The following is an 18,844-nucleotide window of genomic DNA, read 5'->3' as shown; positions in this document are numbered from 1 at the left end:
TTTTTAATATGCTGTCTAGGTTTGTCATAGCTTCTTCCAAGGAGCAAGAGTCTTTTAACTTCAGGACTTCAGCCCTTGTCTACAGTGTTTTTGAAACCCAGGAAAATAAAATCTGTCACTGCTTCCACCCTTTTCCCCTTCTCTTTGTCATGAGGTGATGGGACCAGAAGCCATGATCTTAAGTCTTATGAATGTTGAGTTTTAAGCCAAGATTTTTACTCTCTTTCATCAACAGACTCTTTAGTTCCTATTCACTTTCTGCCATGAAAGTGAGAGTGAAGTCTCTCAGTCGTTCCCTCGTGTCTGACTCTTCTGTAGCCCACCAGGCTCTTCTGTCCATGGGATTTTCCAGACAATAATATTGGAGTGGGTTGCCATTTCCTTCTCCAGGAGGCTTTCCCAACCCAGGGATTGAACCTGGGTCTCCTGCATTGTAGGCAGACACTTTACCATCTGAGCCACCAGGGAAGTCCCACTTCCTGCCATAAGGGTGGGATAATCTGCATGTCTGAGGTTGTTGACATTTCTCCCACTAATCTTGATTCCAGCATGGATTCAGCCAGTCCAGCATTTCATATGATGTACTCTGCATACATCAAATAATCAGGATGACAATATACAGTCTTGTCTAACTCCTTTTCCAATTATGAACAAGTCTATTGTTCCATGTCTAGTTCTAACTGTTGCTTCTAGACCCACATACAGTTTTATCAGGAGGCAGGTCAGGTGGTCTGGTATCCCATCTCTCTGAAAATTTTCCACAGTTTGTTATGATCCACACAGTCAAATGCTTTAGCATAGTCAATGCAGCAGAAGTAGATGTTTTTTCCTAGAATTCCTTTGCTTTCTCTATGATCCATCAAATGTTGACAATTTAATCTCTGGTTCCACTGCTTTTTCTAAATCTAGTTTGTACATCTGGAATTTCTTCTGTTAAAGCCTAGCTTGAAGAATTTTGAACATAATATTGCCAGCATGTTATATGAGGGCAATTGTACAGTAGTCTGTACATTCTTTGGCATACCCCTTTTTTGAGATTGGAATGAAAACTGACCTTTGCCAGTCCTGTGGCCCTTGCTGAGTTTTCCAAATTTGCTGACATATTGAATGTAGCACTTTAAGAGAATCATCGTTTAGGATTTGAAATAGCTCAGTTGGAATTCTATCATCTCCACTAGCTTTGTTCATAGTAATGTTTCCTAAGGCCCACTTGACTTCACAGTCTAGGATGTCTGGCTCTACAGTGACCACACCATTGCGATTATCCCAGTCATTAAGATTTTTTTGTAGAGTTCTTCTATGTATTCTTGACACTTACTCTTAATATCTTTGGTTAGGTCCTTGCCATTTTATTTTTGTCCTTTATCATGCCCATCCCTGCATGAAATATTCCCTTCATATCTCCAATTTTCTTGAAAAGATTTCTAGTCTTTCTTTCTCTGTTGTTTCCCTCTATTTCTTTGCATTGCTTACTTAAGAAGGCTTTCTTATTTTTCCTAGCTCTTCTCTGGAACTCGTCATTCAGTTGAGCATATCTTTCCCTTTCTCCCTTGCTTTTCACTTCCCATCTTTCCTGAGGTAGTTGTAAAGCCTCCTCAGACAACTGCTGTGCCTTCTTGTATCTCTTTTGCAGGGGTAGTTTTGGTGTCCATCTCCTATACAATGCTAAGAACCTCCATTGATAGTTCTTCAAGCACTCTTTCTACCATATCTAACCCCTTGAATGTCTATTTGATACCCCACTGTATAAGGGATTTGATTTAGGTTGTACCTGAATGGCCTAATAGTTTTCTTTACTTGCTTAAATTTAAGCCTGAAATTTGAAATAAGGAGCTAATGATCTGAGCCATAGTCAGCTCTAAGGCTTGTTTTTGCCGACTGTATAGAGCTTCTCCATCTTTGGTTGCAAAGAATATAATCAATCTGATTTCAGTATTGACCATCTAGTGATGTCCATATATAGAGATGTCTGCTGTGTTGTTTGAAAAGAGTGTTTGCTATGACTAGTGTGTTCTGTGTATATATACTTGTTTACAGTATGCTGCTTGTGTGCTAATAATAACATCTAACAATGGGGCTTTTAATCATATGTCTGAACATAAAATGTTAAAAATCCCAAATTTTCAAATTTTCTTTTCTTTTTTTACCATGTTGTTTTTCACTCACTAAGTCATGTCCAACTCTTCAACCCCATGGACTGTAGCACGCCAGGCTCCCTTGTCCTTCACTATGTCCCAGAGTTGGCTTAAATTCATGTCCGTTGAGTCAGTGATGCCATCCAACCATCTCATACTCTGCTACCCACTTTTCCTTTTTCCTTCAATCATTTCCAGCATCAGGGTCTTTTCCACAGAGTCATCTCTTTGCATGAGGTGGCCAAAGTATTGGTGGTTCAGCTTCAACATTACTTTTCAATGAATATTCAGTGCTGATTTTTTTTTTTTTTTTTAGAATTGACTGGTTTGATCTCCTTGCAGTCCAAGGGACTCTCAAGAGTCTTCCCTAGCACCACGATTCAAAAACATTTATTCCTCAGTGCTCAGCCATGTGGTACAACTCTCACATCTGTACATGACTACTGGAAAAACCATAGCTCTAATGTGAATCTTTGTTAGCAAAGTGATGTCTCTGGTTTTTACCACAATGAATATTTTATTGCATTTTTCTTATTGTGCTTTAATTACTTATGATGACTTTATTTCCCCCCAAAGTTTGCAACTTAGCATTCTTACTACCTGTAATGAAATCTGCTTTAAATTTACATTAAAAAGGTCCAGTAGGACATTTGGAATAATGTATATTGAGGTATAATTATAAGTTCTTAAAATATTGCTCAGTGCATAGTAAATGTTATACATGCATGGATTAAAGCAAGATTTTTCCTAATCTTTTTATTTTATACATTAGTAGGTACTATTTTTAGTGGGAATATACTAGTAACTGCTCATATTGGTTACCTTCTGGTCAGGGGCCCAGGGAAAAGACAGTGAAGGAAAGAATTCAAATTTAATTTTATTTTTTAATGAATAGTGTGAATTTTTAATATGACATATATTACTTACATTTAAACTACATTTAAGAAAAAAAATATAAAAGAACCATCAAGCAAATCCCAGGAACAAATCCCTTAAAAAGCTTGTATTGGGGGTATTAATTATGAGCAAAGTTTTATTCTCATATCCTTGTTTTGATTAGATTTTTCTGCTTGTTTACCTGGATTTATTTTTCTTAATTGGGAAAATTTTTCTAAAGGCATGCTCCACGTGATTAATTTTTTTTAACTTTGCTTTAATCATATTCAAATCCTTTATCTTGCATTCTTGGATTTCTTCTTCACTTTGGAGAACTTTTATTCATTGTTTCCTATTGGATAGTTGATCAATGCTTACTTTCTCATGTCTCTTATTTTCCCTTTAGGGACACGAACATTTTATAGTTTAGAATACTATTTTAAGTCCACCAGAACTGTCACTTTTTCCCACAAGGTTCTCATTTCTTTCTTCTTTCTGCTGTGTTCTGGATGAGCTATTCAATTGTGTATCACCTACAAGTGAAGTGTTGCTTTGGAATATATGATCTCTCAGTTGGCGCAAATGTAGATTAATTCAGTGTTGCTGTTTTTTGTTTCTTCTTTTCTCTTTTAATACAGTTCTCTCTTTTATTTTGTCTTTTTGATAGTGAATTCACTTAATATGTCTCTGTTCTAATTCTTGAGGCCATATGTTATTGCATATGTCTGATGACAACAGAGATCCAAAAATATTCCACTGTTTTATATAGAACACTCTCTCCCTCCACAGAAGAAATAAGTACATATTCCTCTATTCAGGTAATTGTCATTTCTTTTGTAATAGTTTGTAAAGACCAGGGAGGATACTTTATAATTATTCAAAATTAAGTCATATGTTCTGGTTGAGTTTTACAAATATCTATATTTTTAGTTCCATTTATTTTTATCTCCCTCTTCCAATTATGCACCTGGATGCTTACAGACTATTTGTTCTAGAATAAATATGCTTAGCTCATAGGCTAATTCCTTGAATTTCTGTTATTTTACTCTGTTCTCCTGGGCAGAGTCTTTTTGGATGTCAGTGTTCTTTATTTTTGTGACAGTAACATAGCCAGAATCTAATTCTTCTTTGTTTGTGGTAAAGAACATTGAAGACTACAGCTCTCAGCATTTATTATTTAGAACATTCTTTGTGTTTCTAAGCCTTTCCTAAATGGCTTTTTTCTAGATAATGGCATTTTCAAACCAGGGCTAACTAACCTTTTACTAGTATACTCTTAAATCCCATTATGGAATTTTTATTTTGATAGTTTTCATATATCATCTATTTGGCCTTAGTTTTGCTAAAATATGCTTTTATCAGGAGGAAAAACTATGGTGTTTACTCATATATCATAAATATATAATGCTCTCTTCATCTGAGCTGTGGTCAGGCACAACATGTTGACATCAGCATTATTGTTATATCTTGTGTGCTTCTCTGGTTTGGGAAATCTGCTTATGGAAATGAAGAATGGAAGCCTTGTACAGCTGTTGTTGGGATGTAAAATCATACAACCACTACTGAAAACAGTATGGAGTTTCCTCAAAAAATGAAAAATAGAGTTACTATATGATCCAGCAATTCTACTTCTGGGCATACACCCAAAGGAATTGAAATCAGGATCTCAAAGAGATAATCTGCTATCTCAAGTTCATTGTAGCACAATAATAGATAGAGTAGATAAGATATAAAGCAATCTAAATGTTCATTAATGGAAAAATGAATGAAAACTGTGACATACACATGCAAGAAAATATTAACCAACCTTAAAAAAGGGAAAGAAATCTTGCCAAATGTGACAATGTGAACAATCTTGGGGGCAGTATGCTAAGTGAAATAAGCCAGTCACAGGAAGACAAGTACTGCATAATTCCAGTTATATGAGTATCTGAAATAATCAAACTCAAAGAACCCAAGAAGAAAGTGACATTTGTGAGGGGGAAATGGGAAGTTTTTCCATGGTCTAAATTTTTGGTTATAGAAGATGAAAAAGAGATCTATATTTGGTTATATAAGATGCAAAAGAGATTAGTATCTATATTTAACAATACCTTATTGTGCACTTAAAATTTTTTAATGGTAAATCTCATATTAAGTGTTCTTACCACATGGATAAGGGGAGGCGTGAGTAAAATTTTGAAAGTAATGGATATGTTTGTTACCTTTATTGTGGAAATATGTTCATGGTTGTATGCATGTGTCCAAACTTACCAAATTACATATGTTAAATGAGTAGTTTTGTACATCAACTATACCTCAAAAAAGGTGTTTAAAAATAAAAATTACATTGGAACAGACAATATAATAGAGATACATGAAACGTATAAAATAAGATAAATGCCATTATTTTTAAATATAAGTATAACTTTAAATACCGAAGATTTTTTGCTAGAGACATAGAATAGTCTGAATCAGTTCATAAAAGAAATTAATCAGATGAGAGGTGATTCTTATGCTTAAATATATAGAGAGGAAATAATTAGGATGCCTGGGATTTCTTTCAAAACAGTTTGAAGTATGGGGAGTATCTTGGGATAGAGCTAGGGATCTGAGGATTGGGAGAGGCGGGGTGGTAACCTGGGGAATAATTTGGTTCTATTTGCAATTCAAACTGGCTGAAGGTTCACTGTATGATCAATTGCACTTTTCTATATGACTGAAACATTCCACCTTAAAAAGCTTAAAATACAAATTTTAAAGTACAGCTCTTAAATTATTGAGAAACTGGAATTGAATTTCTAAGTAAAAACAAACACATTGTTCTGTTTTAGTGAGGGATGGTAATGTTACCTTAAACTCCACCAAACATCGCAGATATTATTTTACCCTTTTCCAAATACTGGATGTTTTCCAGGTACAAAGCTTCCAAAACTGTGGAATCACAAGACATAAATCTGCTGCGATTTTGCAATATCAGAATAAGTATAGAAAGATTTACTAGAAAGCTAGGAGTGGAGTAGGTGAGATTTTATAGGCATAATGGAGGTGGTGTGCTATGATCAGACAAGCTGGCTTAGAAGATGATCCACTAGTGTGCCTTGAAATGTATTCTACGGAGGTGTGTTTAGAACACATCACAGTTATTGGTGCATCTTCTTCCCAAGACTCCAGTGGCCATGTACTGTTATCACGGCTATTTGGTATATGAGGACACAAAGACACAGCATGGTTCAATGGCTGGCAAACTCTGGATTAAACCAAGTGATCTGGGTTCAGTTTGTCCTCATGTATGATAGGGTCCTGTATGAGCTGGATCACAGCATTGGAGAACTGTAGTCTAGGTCTGTTGTTCAATTCACTTTCTGATATAATTTTGATCTCAGAGATAGAGGTGATCATATGAGCATACTTAAATAGCATATTCAAAAGCAGAGACATTACTTTGCAGACTAAGGTCCGTCTAGTCAAGACTATGGATTTTCCTGTGGTCATGTATGGATGTGAGAGTCGGACTGTGAAGAAGGCTGAGCGCCGAAGAATTGATTCTTTTGAACTGTGGTCCAAAAGACTCCTGAGAGTCCCTTGGACTGCAAGGAGATCCAACCAGTCCATTCCGAAGGAGATCAGCTCTGGGATTTCTTTGGAAGGAATGATGCTAAAGCTGAAACTCCAGTACTTTGGCCACCTCATGCAAAGAGTTGACTCATTGGAAAAGACTCTGATGCTGGGAGGGATTGGGGGCAGGAGGAGAAGGGGACGACAGAGAATGAGATGGCTGGATGGCATCACTGACTCGATGGGCATGAGTCTGAGTGAACTCCGGGAGTTGGTGATGGACAGGGAGGCCTGGTGTGCTGTGATTCATGGGGTCGCAAAGAGTCGGACACGACTGAGAGACTGAACTAAACTGAACTGAACTGAAGATGTTATAATCACTCCGCTTTAATTTGTGTCTTTTAGCAGATAAAATGTTTTACAATTTTTTTCCTAAACACACTTTCTTCTAATCTTTAGTTAATAAAAAAAACGGTTCAAGAATCTCTCCAGACATTGTATAGACTCATATCTACTTGTTAATTGTGATATGTGTCTTCTTTCCTTATGATTCATACAAAGTTTTATAGTTTATGGGCATTCCTAGACTATTGTCCAGAGAAGGCAATGGCACCCCACTTCAGTACTCTTGCCTGGAAAATCCCATGGACGGAGGAGCCTGGTAGGTTACAGTCCATGAGGTCACCAAGAGTCGGACACGACTGAGTGACTTCACTTTCATTTTCATGCTTTGGAGAAGGAAATGGCAACCCACTCCAGTGTTCTTGCCTGAAGAATCCCATGGACGGGGGAGCCTGGTGGGCTGCCGTCTATGGGGTCACACAGAGTCGGACATGACTGAAGTGACTTAGCAGCAGCAGCAGCAGACTATTGTCATTTTACCCTAACATGTACACACCTGTGCACACACAAGTACACATTTTTTCTCTTCCATTACTCTCCATAGAGAGTCTGGTCTTGATATATAAAGCTGTAAGTTGTATGCTTAAGAAGAAATAGGCAGGGAAAATGGGAGAACAGTAAGAGGCATGTCTGGCAAACATTATCATGGGGAGACAATTCCCCCTTAGTCTCAAATTTTTGCAGGCTTTGTGAGTAAGGCACTAACCTTGTTCTTGCTGTTCTAGACTGTTTGAAATAATATTTAGATAGTGGATAGTTTTGGTAGATAGAGATAGTGTTCCCTCTGGAGCAAAATGAAGGTTAATGTCAAGTAAGATAAAGATAATATCTCCCTCCAGAGCAAAGGACAGTTGTGCATTATTGCTATTCAAATTGCTGATTCAATTTGCTGTACAGTAGAAAATAACTCAACATTGTAAAGCAAATATACTCTAATATACAGCATACTAACACATATATATGGAATTTAGAAAGATGGTAACGATAACCCTGTATGCGGGACAGCAAAAGAGACACAGATGTATGGAACAGTCTTTTGGACTCTGTGGGAGAGGGTGAGGGTGGAATGGTTTGGGAGAATGGCATTGAAATATGCAGATTATCATATGTGAAATGGATCGCCAGTCCAGGTTTGATGCATGAGACAGGGTGCTCGGGGCTGGTGCACTGGGATGACCCAGAGGGATGGGATGGGGAGGAAGGTGGGAGGGGGGTTCAGGATGGGGAACATTTTGTACACCCGTGGTGGATTCATGTCGTTGCATGGCAAAACTAATAGAATATTGTAAAGTAATTAGCCTCCAATTAAAATAAATAAATTTCTATTAAAAATAAATAAATTTAAAACAAACAAATAAATAAAATAAAATATAAACATAAAAAAATAAAATTTTTAAAAAGAAAAAAAAAGTAAGTCAATAAAACAGTTTGGTTCCCTAAGTTTAGTGTTGCCCTCCTATTATACAATCCACTGGCTAGTTAGTTATCTAATATTCTTTGCATCACTATTTTGGAACTGGAACTCAGGAAAATTGCACAATAATATAGATGTTCTTCCAATACTGCTGCAATTAACATAATGCTCTTTATCTCTGACACAGAAGTCTGATATCATCTGTCAGCATACACGAAATTGTAAAGGCTAACTTTTAGCTTGCAAGTATGTGAAAATCTAAGGTGCTTTATAGCTGATGACAGTTGAATAAAATTCTTTCAGTTGAGGAGAAGAAATGAGAAATACTGGTAGTCTTCAAGAAGTGCATGTAGAGTTGCTATTTTGAGGCTGTTTGAAAATATAAAATATATGTGTACATCTACGTATCCATGTTTTCTTTCAACTGCATCATTGATTTATAGCTGTATTTTCTTGAGGTCCAAAATCACTGCAGACAATGACTGTAGTCATGAAATTAAAAGATGCTTGCTCCTTAGAAAAAAAGCTATGAGAAAACTGGATAGCACATTAAAAAGCAAAGATATCACTTTGGCAACAAACGTCTGTATAATCAAAGCTATGGTTTTCCAGTAGTCATGTGTGGATATGAGAGTTGGAACATAAAGAAGGCTGAGCACCAAAGAATTGATGTTTTTGAACTGTGGTATGGAGAAGACTCTTGAGAGACCCTTGGACTGTAAAAAGATCAAACCAGCCAATCCTAAAGGAATATTCATTGGAAGGACTAATACTGAAGTTGAAGCTCCAATACTGTGGCCACCTGGTGCAAAGAGCTGACTCACTGGAAAAGACCTTGATGCTGGGAAAGACTGAAGGCAGGAGGAGAAGGTAATGAAAAAGGATGAGATGGTTGCATGGCATCACTGACTCTATGGACATGAGTTTGAGCAGATTCCAGGAGATGGTGAATTACAGGGAAGCCTGGTATGCTGTAGTCCATGGTGTCACAGAGTTGGACTCGACTTATTGAACAACAACAACACAAGCATTAGCTTGGATGGAATTAACACATTGTTAGTTGGCTTCTTTGTAGACTAAACACTTTCTGCTTTTATTTAAGTCAGTTATTGTTTAGGGGCTCACAGTCTTGTTTCTTCCACTTTGTCATTATCAGCCCTGTACTTCCTCAAAAGAAAGGGCAAAGAACTTAATCTCTCTCTCCAAAATTTACACACACCTACATGCATAGAGATTGCCTTTTTCACAAATGTACCAAAGGAAAAATAGTCACTTAAGCAGTATTTATTGAAGGACCATTGGTAAATGGGGTTAAACCAGTCAGTTGGAGATGCATAATAGGTTGTTGAATCCGAGGGATTTATGGCTTCAAATAGTTGTGATAAGTTATTAACATTAAAATAATATACAAACATATATTAAAATAGAGAGTTGAGAATTGGGACCACAGGATTATATATCCCAACCAAGAAAGCATAAGATAAACTAGGCTAGAGAAGGCTAATGCCTATGAATTTACCAAGAGCTACACCTGACACATTCAATGATTGATTTTTGTGTCTTCATAATTTAAGGGGATGAAAAAGATAGTGTTTTATGAATTTTTCAAAGCAGTTTTCCAAAGTCATTTTGTATACAGTTGAGTGAATTTTTAAAGACCTTTACCTAACATATGTTTCCTTTGCCTGAGACAGCTTTTTCTACCTTCTCAACTGCCTTCTAAGTCTTTTTTCCCTTTCAGGATTCTGGAATCTATGCCTCTTCCCCTAGAATAGCTTAGCTGTCTTTGTGGACATCTACAGTCCTCTGTGTCTGCTATGATCATAGCATTTATCACAAAATATTACAGCTGTTACTTTTTTTTTTGCTTATTTTTCCTATTTGACTGTAGGAAAGTTGACTGTAGAAAAAGCAGAGAATATGTCTCGCACACTATGCATTTTAATATAATTACTTTGCAATTATATATAAAAAATTCTAAATTCAATGTGCTACTATGGATTGAACCCTTGAACAATAAAAGTTCATTAGTGGAGAAACTGGTGCTGCCTGAAAAATATCTAGTATAATTAATAGTAATGTGCCAACGTTATTTTCTCAATTTTGATAAACACAACACTTATGTAAGGTGTCAACATTAGAGAAACTTGAATGAGAAGTATATCAGAATTCTGAACTAAAACTACTACACAATAAAAAGTTTATTTAAAGATTACCAATGGGAAATTATTTATTATTGTCAAATGATGTCCACAAAGTCCATCATCTGAATGTTCCTGGGCCTCGCTTGTTTTAGGTAATAATGAAATATCTCACTGTCTTTTTACCATTTTTCTTTTACCCAACACCACACTTCCTGCACTAAATCTAGCTAACTGTCTAGAAACACTCAGAGGTGAGGCCCAAGCGATCACATACCATCTTGCTTTGTGGTGTTCTGTTTTGGCAGCTTCATAAGCTACTGCCCTTGAACTTTTGGCCTCTGCCTCAGCCACTGATGCAACTTCTGTGAAAAGGTCAGTTCTCTGGGCACGCACAGATCACTGCTGTTGAAATCTGCACAGAATTAAAAGAATGCGCCTCTCACTCCGTCCCAGCTCTTCTGTGTCACCCTGACATTAAAATGGTCCTGTCAGCTTCACTCTTTGCCTTTTCTTCTCCATAGGGTGTCAGAACTAGTCCTGTAGTCTAACTAGTAAACTGATACCATTCATTCTTCTCTCCGGTTTCAATTGGGGTTACTCTTGACCTTCCTTCAGATAAAAAAATAATAGACTCTACTCCTTCAGCATGTCTGCAAATGAGCATGGGCCATGCTTTATAGGCTCAGCTGGGCCATGCTGCTGTGGGTTAACTTATGAGTCCAAGGTTAATGAGGAAGTCACAGGGAATGCTAAATTTAGATGGCTTTGACCTGGACTTCAGACTTGACTCAGGTTACTCGGTCATCCTGACTGAAGAAACTAATGACCAGTGGCAACCGTGTAATACAGTGTCTATCTGCTTGTTCATATTGTCAGAGGTGAAAATAACTCCTGGTCCATTTTAGAACTCTGTTGAGAAAGAAACTCTGTCTAGAAGATGCTGTTTACAGATACTCTACACACTTTAAGGAATTCTGAAAGGCTAGTGTCTTCTATCCCTGAAAATAAAGATCAATAGATGTAATTTTGGATGTATACTTGGAAAGCTTGAAATAGCTCTGAGGTGAGCATGGGTCATTTTCTACTTTTATGCATTTAACTGCTCTTGTCACAAGCCTGTCAGAGTTTCCAGAAACCTGAGAGCCTTTTCAAGTTCTTTGCCCTATGGACTCATACATATTAGCAAAAGAGGATAGTGCCTGCTAGAATCTTGGTTAATTTCCAGAGTAAAGGATGTTGGTAAATTTAATATCTCAGTAGATGCATCCAGTGGACATAAGAAATAATTCTTCTTCTTGAACAAACTTTTTTCTACATGCCTCAGCATTTTGAAACTTAATATTTCCCCTGAATTCACCCCAAAGTTCTTCATTCTTGGGTAATAATAACATTGACTTCTCTTATCAAAGGAATTTCCATTTGGAATAATGCCAAGGAATTTAATGAATATAATTTGTTCTTAATGTCTTTTCTAATTGCCCTCCTTTCCCTAATATTTCATCTCATGTTCCAAGAAATTAAAAGGTGGTTTTATTCCATTTTCATATCATCATATTTTTCAGTGTAAAATGTCTCATGGTGAATATAAATGAGATACAAGTCTTGAAAATGTTTGAGTAAACACAAAGAGAAGGATTGCTTGACTTACAAGCAAGGAATGAGAACATTTAAATTGGAGCATGAATAAGAAATAAACAAAAAACTATATTATATCTACTGTGAAATGACTATAGTTTGTCAGCACCTAGCATATTGTTTGTCTTCAAAAAATATTAAGTAATAGCATTTTACTAAAATGATCATTTAATGGAGCAATACCTTTGTGGAACAGAGAGGATGGGAAGAAACATTGCCTCCAGCTATTTCATGCAAGCTGGAATAAAAAGTCTAGGTTCATTTACAGAGTTAGGTATTTAAAACTACAAAGGGTAGTAAGGAAACAATCAATAGATTTTTGCCCCAAACTAAAAATAAAAAAGTAATGGAAACTAAATTAAATTAGACCTCTATGTGTGTTAAGAAAAATATACTTATTTTTCTTACAAAATTATGCCCTCACGCTGAAATCTTACCAACACCCACTGCTTTGTTGCTAATTTAATTTTATATCATTCTGCATTCTTATTCATTTAAAATTCCTCTAAATTTTTGAAGTGTTTAGGCAAAGGCATTCTAGCTGTGTTTCCCAGAACTGAGTGTATATCAGAATCATCTGGGGATATTTTTGTCTTGTTTTTCATACAGATTTCCAGAGCCCTCAACAAATTTCTAAACTAGAATCTCTGGGATTTGGGCACAGGAATCTGTATTCCACTCCGCACCCTCCCCCACCCTCCCGCCACCTCAAAGTACTTCAGTTCAGTTCAGTTCAGTCGCTCAGTCATATTCGACTCTTTGTGACCCCATGAATCTCAGCACGACAGGGCTCCCTGTCCATCATCAACTCCCAGAGTTTACTCAAACTCATGTCCATTGAGTTGTTGTGAAGAAGGAATTCATAGGGCCTGGACTCCATCTTAGGCCTGTTCATGCTGATCATGCTCGGCCACCTTTCCAGTGGACTCTGAGCTCTGTGTTTAGTGCCTATGGAAACAGCAACAGAAGGATAAGACCCCCTCCAGACAGGGGAACCTTGAAGATCATATCTCGGTTACTCATTGCCTAAGAGAAAACATATACAAATCACCCCTTTCTCCGACAGGCCATAAGTTTTTCTGCATCAATCGGAGTGTAACCTCGGGTTTATTGATTATTGGCTAATTGTTTGACTGTTTGAGCACATAGCGTGTGAATGATGGGGTTATTGGGATTGTATTTTCCTTGGTTTATGTAAGTCTCAAGGAATTTGGAGTGGTGGGTTCAGACACGTACACATGGGGTATAAAAGATTTTCCCAAATGCTGGTCGGGGTCCTTGGCTAAGAGGAGACTCTGCCTTGGGCCTGCCGGTGTAATAAACTGCACTCCACTATCTGCATTGTCCTTCTGAGTGAGTTTGTTTCCCGGAATGTGTGGCTACAACATTTGGTGCATTGGCTGGGAAACTCCTCACTTTGAGGAGACAGGTCTCATTTGAGGCCACCCCAAGGCTTTGTGGCTTGAATCTCCTAGATGGGGGAAGGTGCCTCACCACTCTGGAAGAATTCAGCCTTTCAACGCCTGGTTTCTTCACTTTGGTAGATAGTGAACAGCAGCAAGGGAACGGAGCGCTCAGGTGGGGAGGAACCCACCCAGCAGGGTGGAAGAGGGGGCCTGATCACATCCCTGGGAGGGACTAGAAGGGGCACGGACCCACAGGGGCCTGGAATAGGCAGGCAGCAGCAATTGCTTGGTACACAGGTCGACGAGTGTGCTACGGTTTAGGAAGGAAGTTTATGAAGGTCATTTAGGAGGTGTGTCCACGCCGTCTCAGGAAAAATTATTACCAGCGATCACCAGGGGATTTTTAGGATAGGAAACTGGTCCTTGTACGCTCGTATTCTGCCCTCCCCCAGGAGGTGTCCCATCTGCTGTGAAATTCTTGACCCCCTCAGAATTGTTAGGCTAGAAGGAAGGGGATACAGAAGTGAGTATGAATTGGCTTTCCCAAAGATGGCCTGGGACATGGGATATTTAACCTATCTGTCTTTTCATCTGCACCTGATCAAGCCCACCAAGGCAGAACGGACTTTAAGGGAGAAACAGTCTTGGACCACGTGGTGTTCTGGTTCGGCTGTGCTTACTGGCAGGTGAAGGCACGCCGATCTCCCTTCTCCCTCTGGGATCTGGCAGGTAAGGCTCTTCTCACCCCAATTAGGAAGGAGGCAGAATGGCAATTTAAGTGTCATTGAGTGGAAATATCAGAAGTACATAGGGTACTGAGAACTTCATAGACAGAACGAAAAGGAAAAGTAGAAGAAGGTCCGAGAAGTTAAGCAAGATGGGAGGAAGTGAATCTAAGGCAACTGTATTGGAGTGCATGATTAAAAATTTTAAGAAGGGATTAGGAGGAGACTATGGGGTGAAAATGAAGCCTAACCACCTCCACATACTCTGTGAGGTTGAATGGCCCCCTATGGGAGTAGGATGGCCACCAGAGAACACCAAGAACTTAAAAATAGTGGAAGCAGTCTACACAGTAGGAGAGACGGGGCACCTGGATCAATATCCATATATTGACTCATGGCTTGGGTTAGCTCAAGACCCTCCTACTTGGACAAGGTTCTATATCCAGAAGGGAAACGGAAAAATATTAATGGCACAAAAATTGACTGATGATAGAAAAGGAAATTCTACAGGATTTGGATGGGTGGACCTGACCCCTCCTCCATACTGGATAATGATGCTCCTGCCTCCCAGTGCTCCACCAGGACTGGAGGCTGCCTTGATGCCCAATCCAGGGCCAGGTGAAGTCCTGCAGCAGCCGCCGCTCCTCCGCCAGCTCTCCCCGAAGTCATAGAGCCGCCACCTCAGCAGGCTCCGATCCCGGGGACAGAAGCCTCTGGCCAGCACTTCCAGGATCCGGCTCCAGTCGAACCGCCCAAGCTATACCATCTCTCCTGGTGAGTACTGACAAGAAGGGGAGGGAGACATAGGAATTAAGCAGAGGCTGCGCTCTGCCAGAGAGCCGGAGGGGACAAAAGAGAACAGACAAGAGATTTGCAATGCTAGCTGCTGCTCTGGGAAAGTCTATCTCGGGCCCTCCAGAAAACCTCCTCTGCCCCAGGGACAGGACAGTCCTTCAACCGGTCCCAACGGAGGACCCGGGCCCCGTTACAGCCAAACCAGTGTACCCGGTGCCAAGCTTTTGGCCACTGGAAGAATGAATGCTCTAAGGCAAGGACTTCATGGTGGGTACAGAAACAGAACTGTTGGTAGTAACAAAAGCTGTGGCACCACTGTCCAGGAAGACGACTGCTATAACTGGGGTATCAGGAGAAGACATGATTAAATCGTTTTGCCAGCCCAGAAAATGTCAGATGGGGGGGCACCAAGTGATTCATGAATTCCTCTACATTCCTGAGTGCCCAGTACCCCTGTTGGGAAGAGACGTGCTCTCCAAACTAGGAGCACAAGTGACTTTCTCCCCTGAGGAGAGGCCCACCTTGCGAATGGACACTATGACTTATTTGCTCTCTCTCTCTCAATACCACCCCAAGATGAGTGGAGGTCGCATGAGCCTCCAAAGGAAGAACCAGGTGAGCCGGAAGAGCATAAGAAAGAGCTAACTCAATTATTCCCTGAGGTCTGGGCGAAAGACAAGCCCCCTCGCCCCCAGGCTGGCTAGACATCAAGCCCCAGTGATAATAGAACTCAAACCAGGCACCATCCCAGTTAGAAAGCACCAGTACCCGCTACTGATAGAGGCCTGGGCCGGCATACTGCCCCACATCAATGGATTGAAACAAGCGGGCATTCTAGTAGAGTGCCAGTCTGCTTGGAATATGCCAATCCTGCCAGTCAAAAAGGAAGGAGGACAGGACTATAGGCCTGTACGGGATCTCAGGCTAGTCAACCAGGCTGCTGTGACTTTACACCCCACTGTTCCAAACCCCTATACCTTCTTTAACCTCCTCCCGCTGAGGACTAAAGTTTATACTCGCCTAGATCTCAAGGATGGCTTCTTCTGCACACGCCTCGCCCCAGCATCACAGCCCATCTTGGCCTTTGAATGGGAAGATCCAGTCGGGGGCACCAAGCAACAGCTCATCTGGACTCCCCCACAAGGGTTTAAGAACCCCCCAACCATCTTTGGGGAAGCCTTGCTTCTGACCTGACCTCATTCCATCTGGAAGAGTGTGGATGTTGGCTCCTACTTTACGAGGATTACCTGCTGCTGGCCGCTGAGACCAAGGAACAATGCTGGGAAGGGACAAAAGCACTGCTCCAGCTGCTGATGGAAGCAGGTTACCGGGTGTTGAAGAAGGAGGCACAGATCTGCAAGGAGGAGGTAAGGTAGCTGGGGTTTGTTTTAAAGCAGGTTCCAGACCCTAGTTGGGTCCTATATACTGATGGCACTAGCCTGATAAAACAAGGACAAGGGCTGTCAGGTTAGCCAAAGTGGAAGGGGCCATCAAGACTGAAAAGGGATGGTGGGAATTGCCAAGTGGCAAATTATTGGTACCAGAGGAGCTGGCACACACTCTGGGAAGCCAAACACACCAAGCGACCCACCTAGGCCATGCTGCCTGCTCACAGGTTAATGCTGCCTCTCAGGTATTCAGACAAAAACTTCTGGGTATTTAGCGGAAAGGCACGCTGCCCTTTGAACAGCTGGGAGTGGACTTCACTGAAATGCAACCTCACCAACCCTACCCTTACCTGCTGATCATGGTATGTACGTTCTCAGGATGGGTAGAAGCTTTTCCTACCTGGACTGAAAGAGCATCAGAAGTAGCCCGGTGCCTGCTTAGGGAAATAGTTCCCAGATTTGACTTCCTACCAGCATTGGTTCAGACAATGATCCAGCTTTTGTAGCTGATTTAGTACAACAAGTAAGCAAAAATTTAAATATCAAATGGAAACTGCACACTGCATATAGGCCCAGAGTTCTGAGATGGTGGAGTGAACCAACCAGACATTAAAGAGACTCTCCAAGTGGAACATAGAGACTGACTGCTCCTGGGTGGACTTGCTTCCGACGGCTCTGCTCAGACTCAGGATGACCCCACAGTCCCAAGGCTATTCTCCATAATAAATTGTGAATGGGAGGCCCCCTCCCATAATAAAACAGATGTCAATAAATTTGCCTCAGGTAAGGGGGAATATGATTTCACAGCAGATGGAACTGGGTAAGGTAATAAATGGGGTAACTAAGTTTGAACAAGAGAAGGGTGCCGTTCCCCCTTGGGGAACAGATTCATGAGTTTACGCTTGATGAACAAGTATGGGCCAAAGATTGGAAACATGATTTGCTAGCCCCTTGGTGAAAGGAACCTTATGTTACTCTAACTACCCCTACTGCAGTTAAAGTTGCAGGTATCGTCCCTTGGACCCATCATATGAGGGTGAAGAGAACATACCACGCAGACCCAAAAAATGCTGAGTGGGCTGCACAGAGGGACCCCGCTGACCCTCGAGAGACTAAGACCATCCTTAAGAAGAAGGAAAAGAAGATCCTGGATGAGCCCCTTCAGGATGAAGCCGCACAATCAACTCCCACTGCTTGGCCTCATCAACGTGATTTTGAATTTAACTTCTGTTTCAACACAGGACAATGTTTTCATCTCATGGGCACATTCCTTCATAGACTTCCACAACACTTCCAACTGCTGGGTGTGTAGGGCTGTGCCTCTGTCAGTGATGGACGGACTTCCTTGGTGGGTGTCACCACTCTGCCAAGGAGAGTTTAAACCACTCTGCTCTTTTCTGGGATGACAAAAAGGGACTTTCCTCTTTCTTGTCAGTCATAACCTCTCCTTGCTCTCTTGGTGTAAGACCTGCAGTCAATAGAGTCGGGTCATGGGGTTACATTTGATATAAATGCCAGTGTAACAAAAGCCTAACCTACTTGTTGTAAATCTACCCCAGTAGCCCCGGTAAATCTACCTTATTTACATGCCAGGTGGACAAGATCCATATGAGTATGGTATGAGTGTATTGCTGCCTTATTCGTACCCTCTATAGGGACAACAGATATCATGACTAAAGTAGAGGCCTTGACTAATTTCACAAAACAGGTCCTCCTAGATAGAACAAAAGCCATCCAAGCCTTAGATGAAAAGCAAATCCAAATAAGAAAAGCGGTAATTCATAATAGAATGGCTTTGGACACACTTACAGCTGCTCAAGGAGGGACTTGTGCTATAATAAAGGGTGAATGTTGTGCATACATTCCTGACTTATCTGGAAAGGTATCAACTGCTTTAGATGACATGAAAAACCAGGTAAAAGCAATGTAAAATGAAAACATTCCTTTCTGGACTTTGGTCCTATCTTGGGTGAAGGGTGATTGGTGGAAAACTTTATTTACCACTGTTGTAGTTGTCTTGATAGTTCCGCTTTGTGGACCCTGAATTTTACAATATATTACAAACTCTGTAACCCAAAGGTTGGTGTCATTCTCCCAAACTGGCGATTGGAGGGCCAGGGTGCAATATACCCCTATGAATGATGCTCATAATATGAGTTAAGAGCATCAAGAGGGGGGAATGAAGAAGGAATTCATAGGGCCTGGACTCCATCTTAGGCCTGTTCATGCTGATCATGCTCGGCCACCTTTCCAGTGGACTCTGAACTCTGTGTTTAGTGCCTATGAAAACAAAAACAGAAGGATAAGAACCCCTCCAGACAGGGGAACCTTGAAGATCATATCTAGGTTACTCATTGCCTAAGAGAAAACATATACAAATCACCCCT

At 40.3% G+C, this 18,844-nt stretch overlaps 1 non-coding gene and 1 pseudogene across 1 annotated transcript; one reads left to right on the top strand and one right to left on the bottom strand.

Annotated features, from left to right (window-relative positions):
• Window positions 1–396: 396 nt before the first annotated feature.
• TRNAC-ACA (transfer RNA cysteine (anticodon ACA)) lies at window positions 397–468 on the bottom strand. Its single transcript has one exon. It is a non-coding gene; the product is annotated as a tRNA-Cys (tRNA).
• A 15,877-nt stretch (window positions 469–16,345) lies between these two features.
• Window positions 16,346–18,618, top strand: LOC128057873 (endogenous retrovirus group PABLB member 1 Env polyprotein-like; annotated as a pseudogene).
• The last annotated feature ends 226 nt before the right edge of the window (window positions 18,619–18,844 follow it).

Source organism: Budorcas taxicolor, chromosome 12, assembly GCF_023091745.1.
Source record: "Budorcas taxicolor isolate Tak-1 chromosome 12, Takin1.1, whole genome shotgun sequence".
Classification (NCBI taxonomy): Eukaryota; Metazoa; Chordata; class Mammalia; order Artiodactyla; family Bovidae; genus Budorcas; species Budorcas taxicolor.
This window is presented reverse-complemented; position numbering and strand designations above follow the sequence as displayed.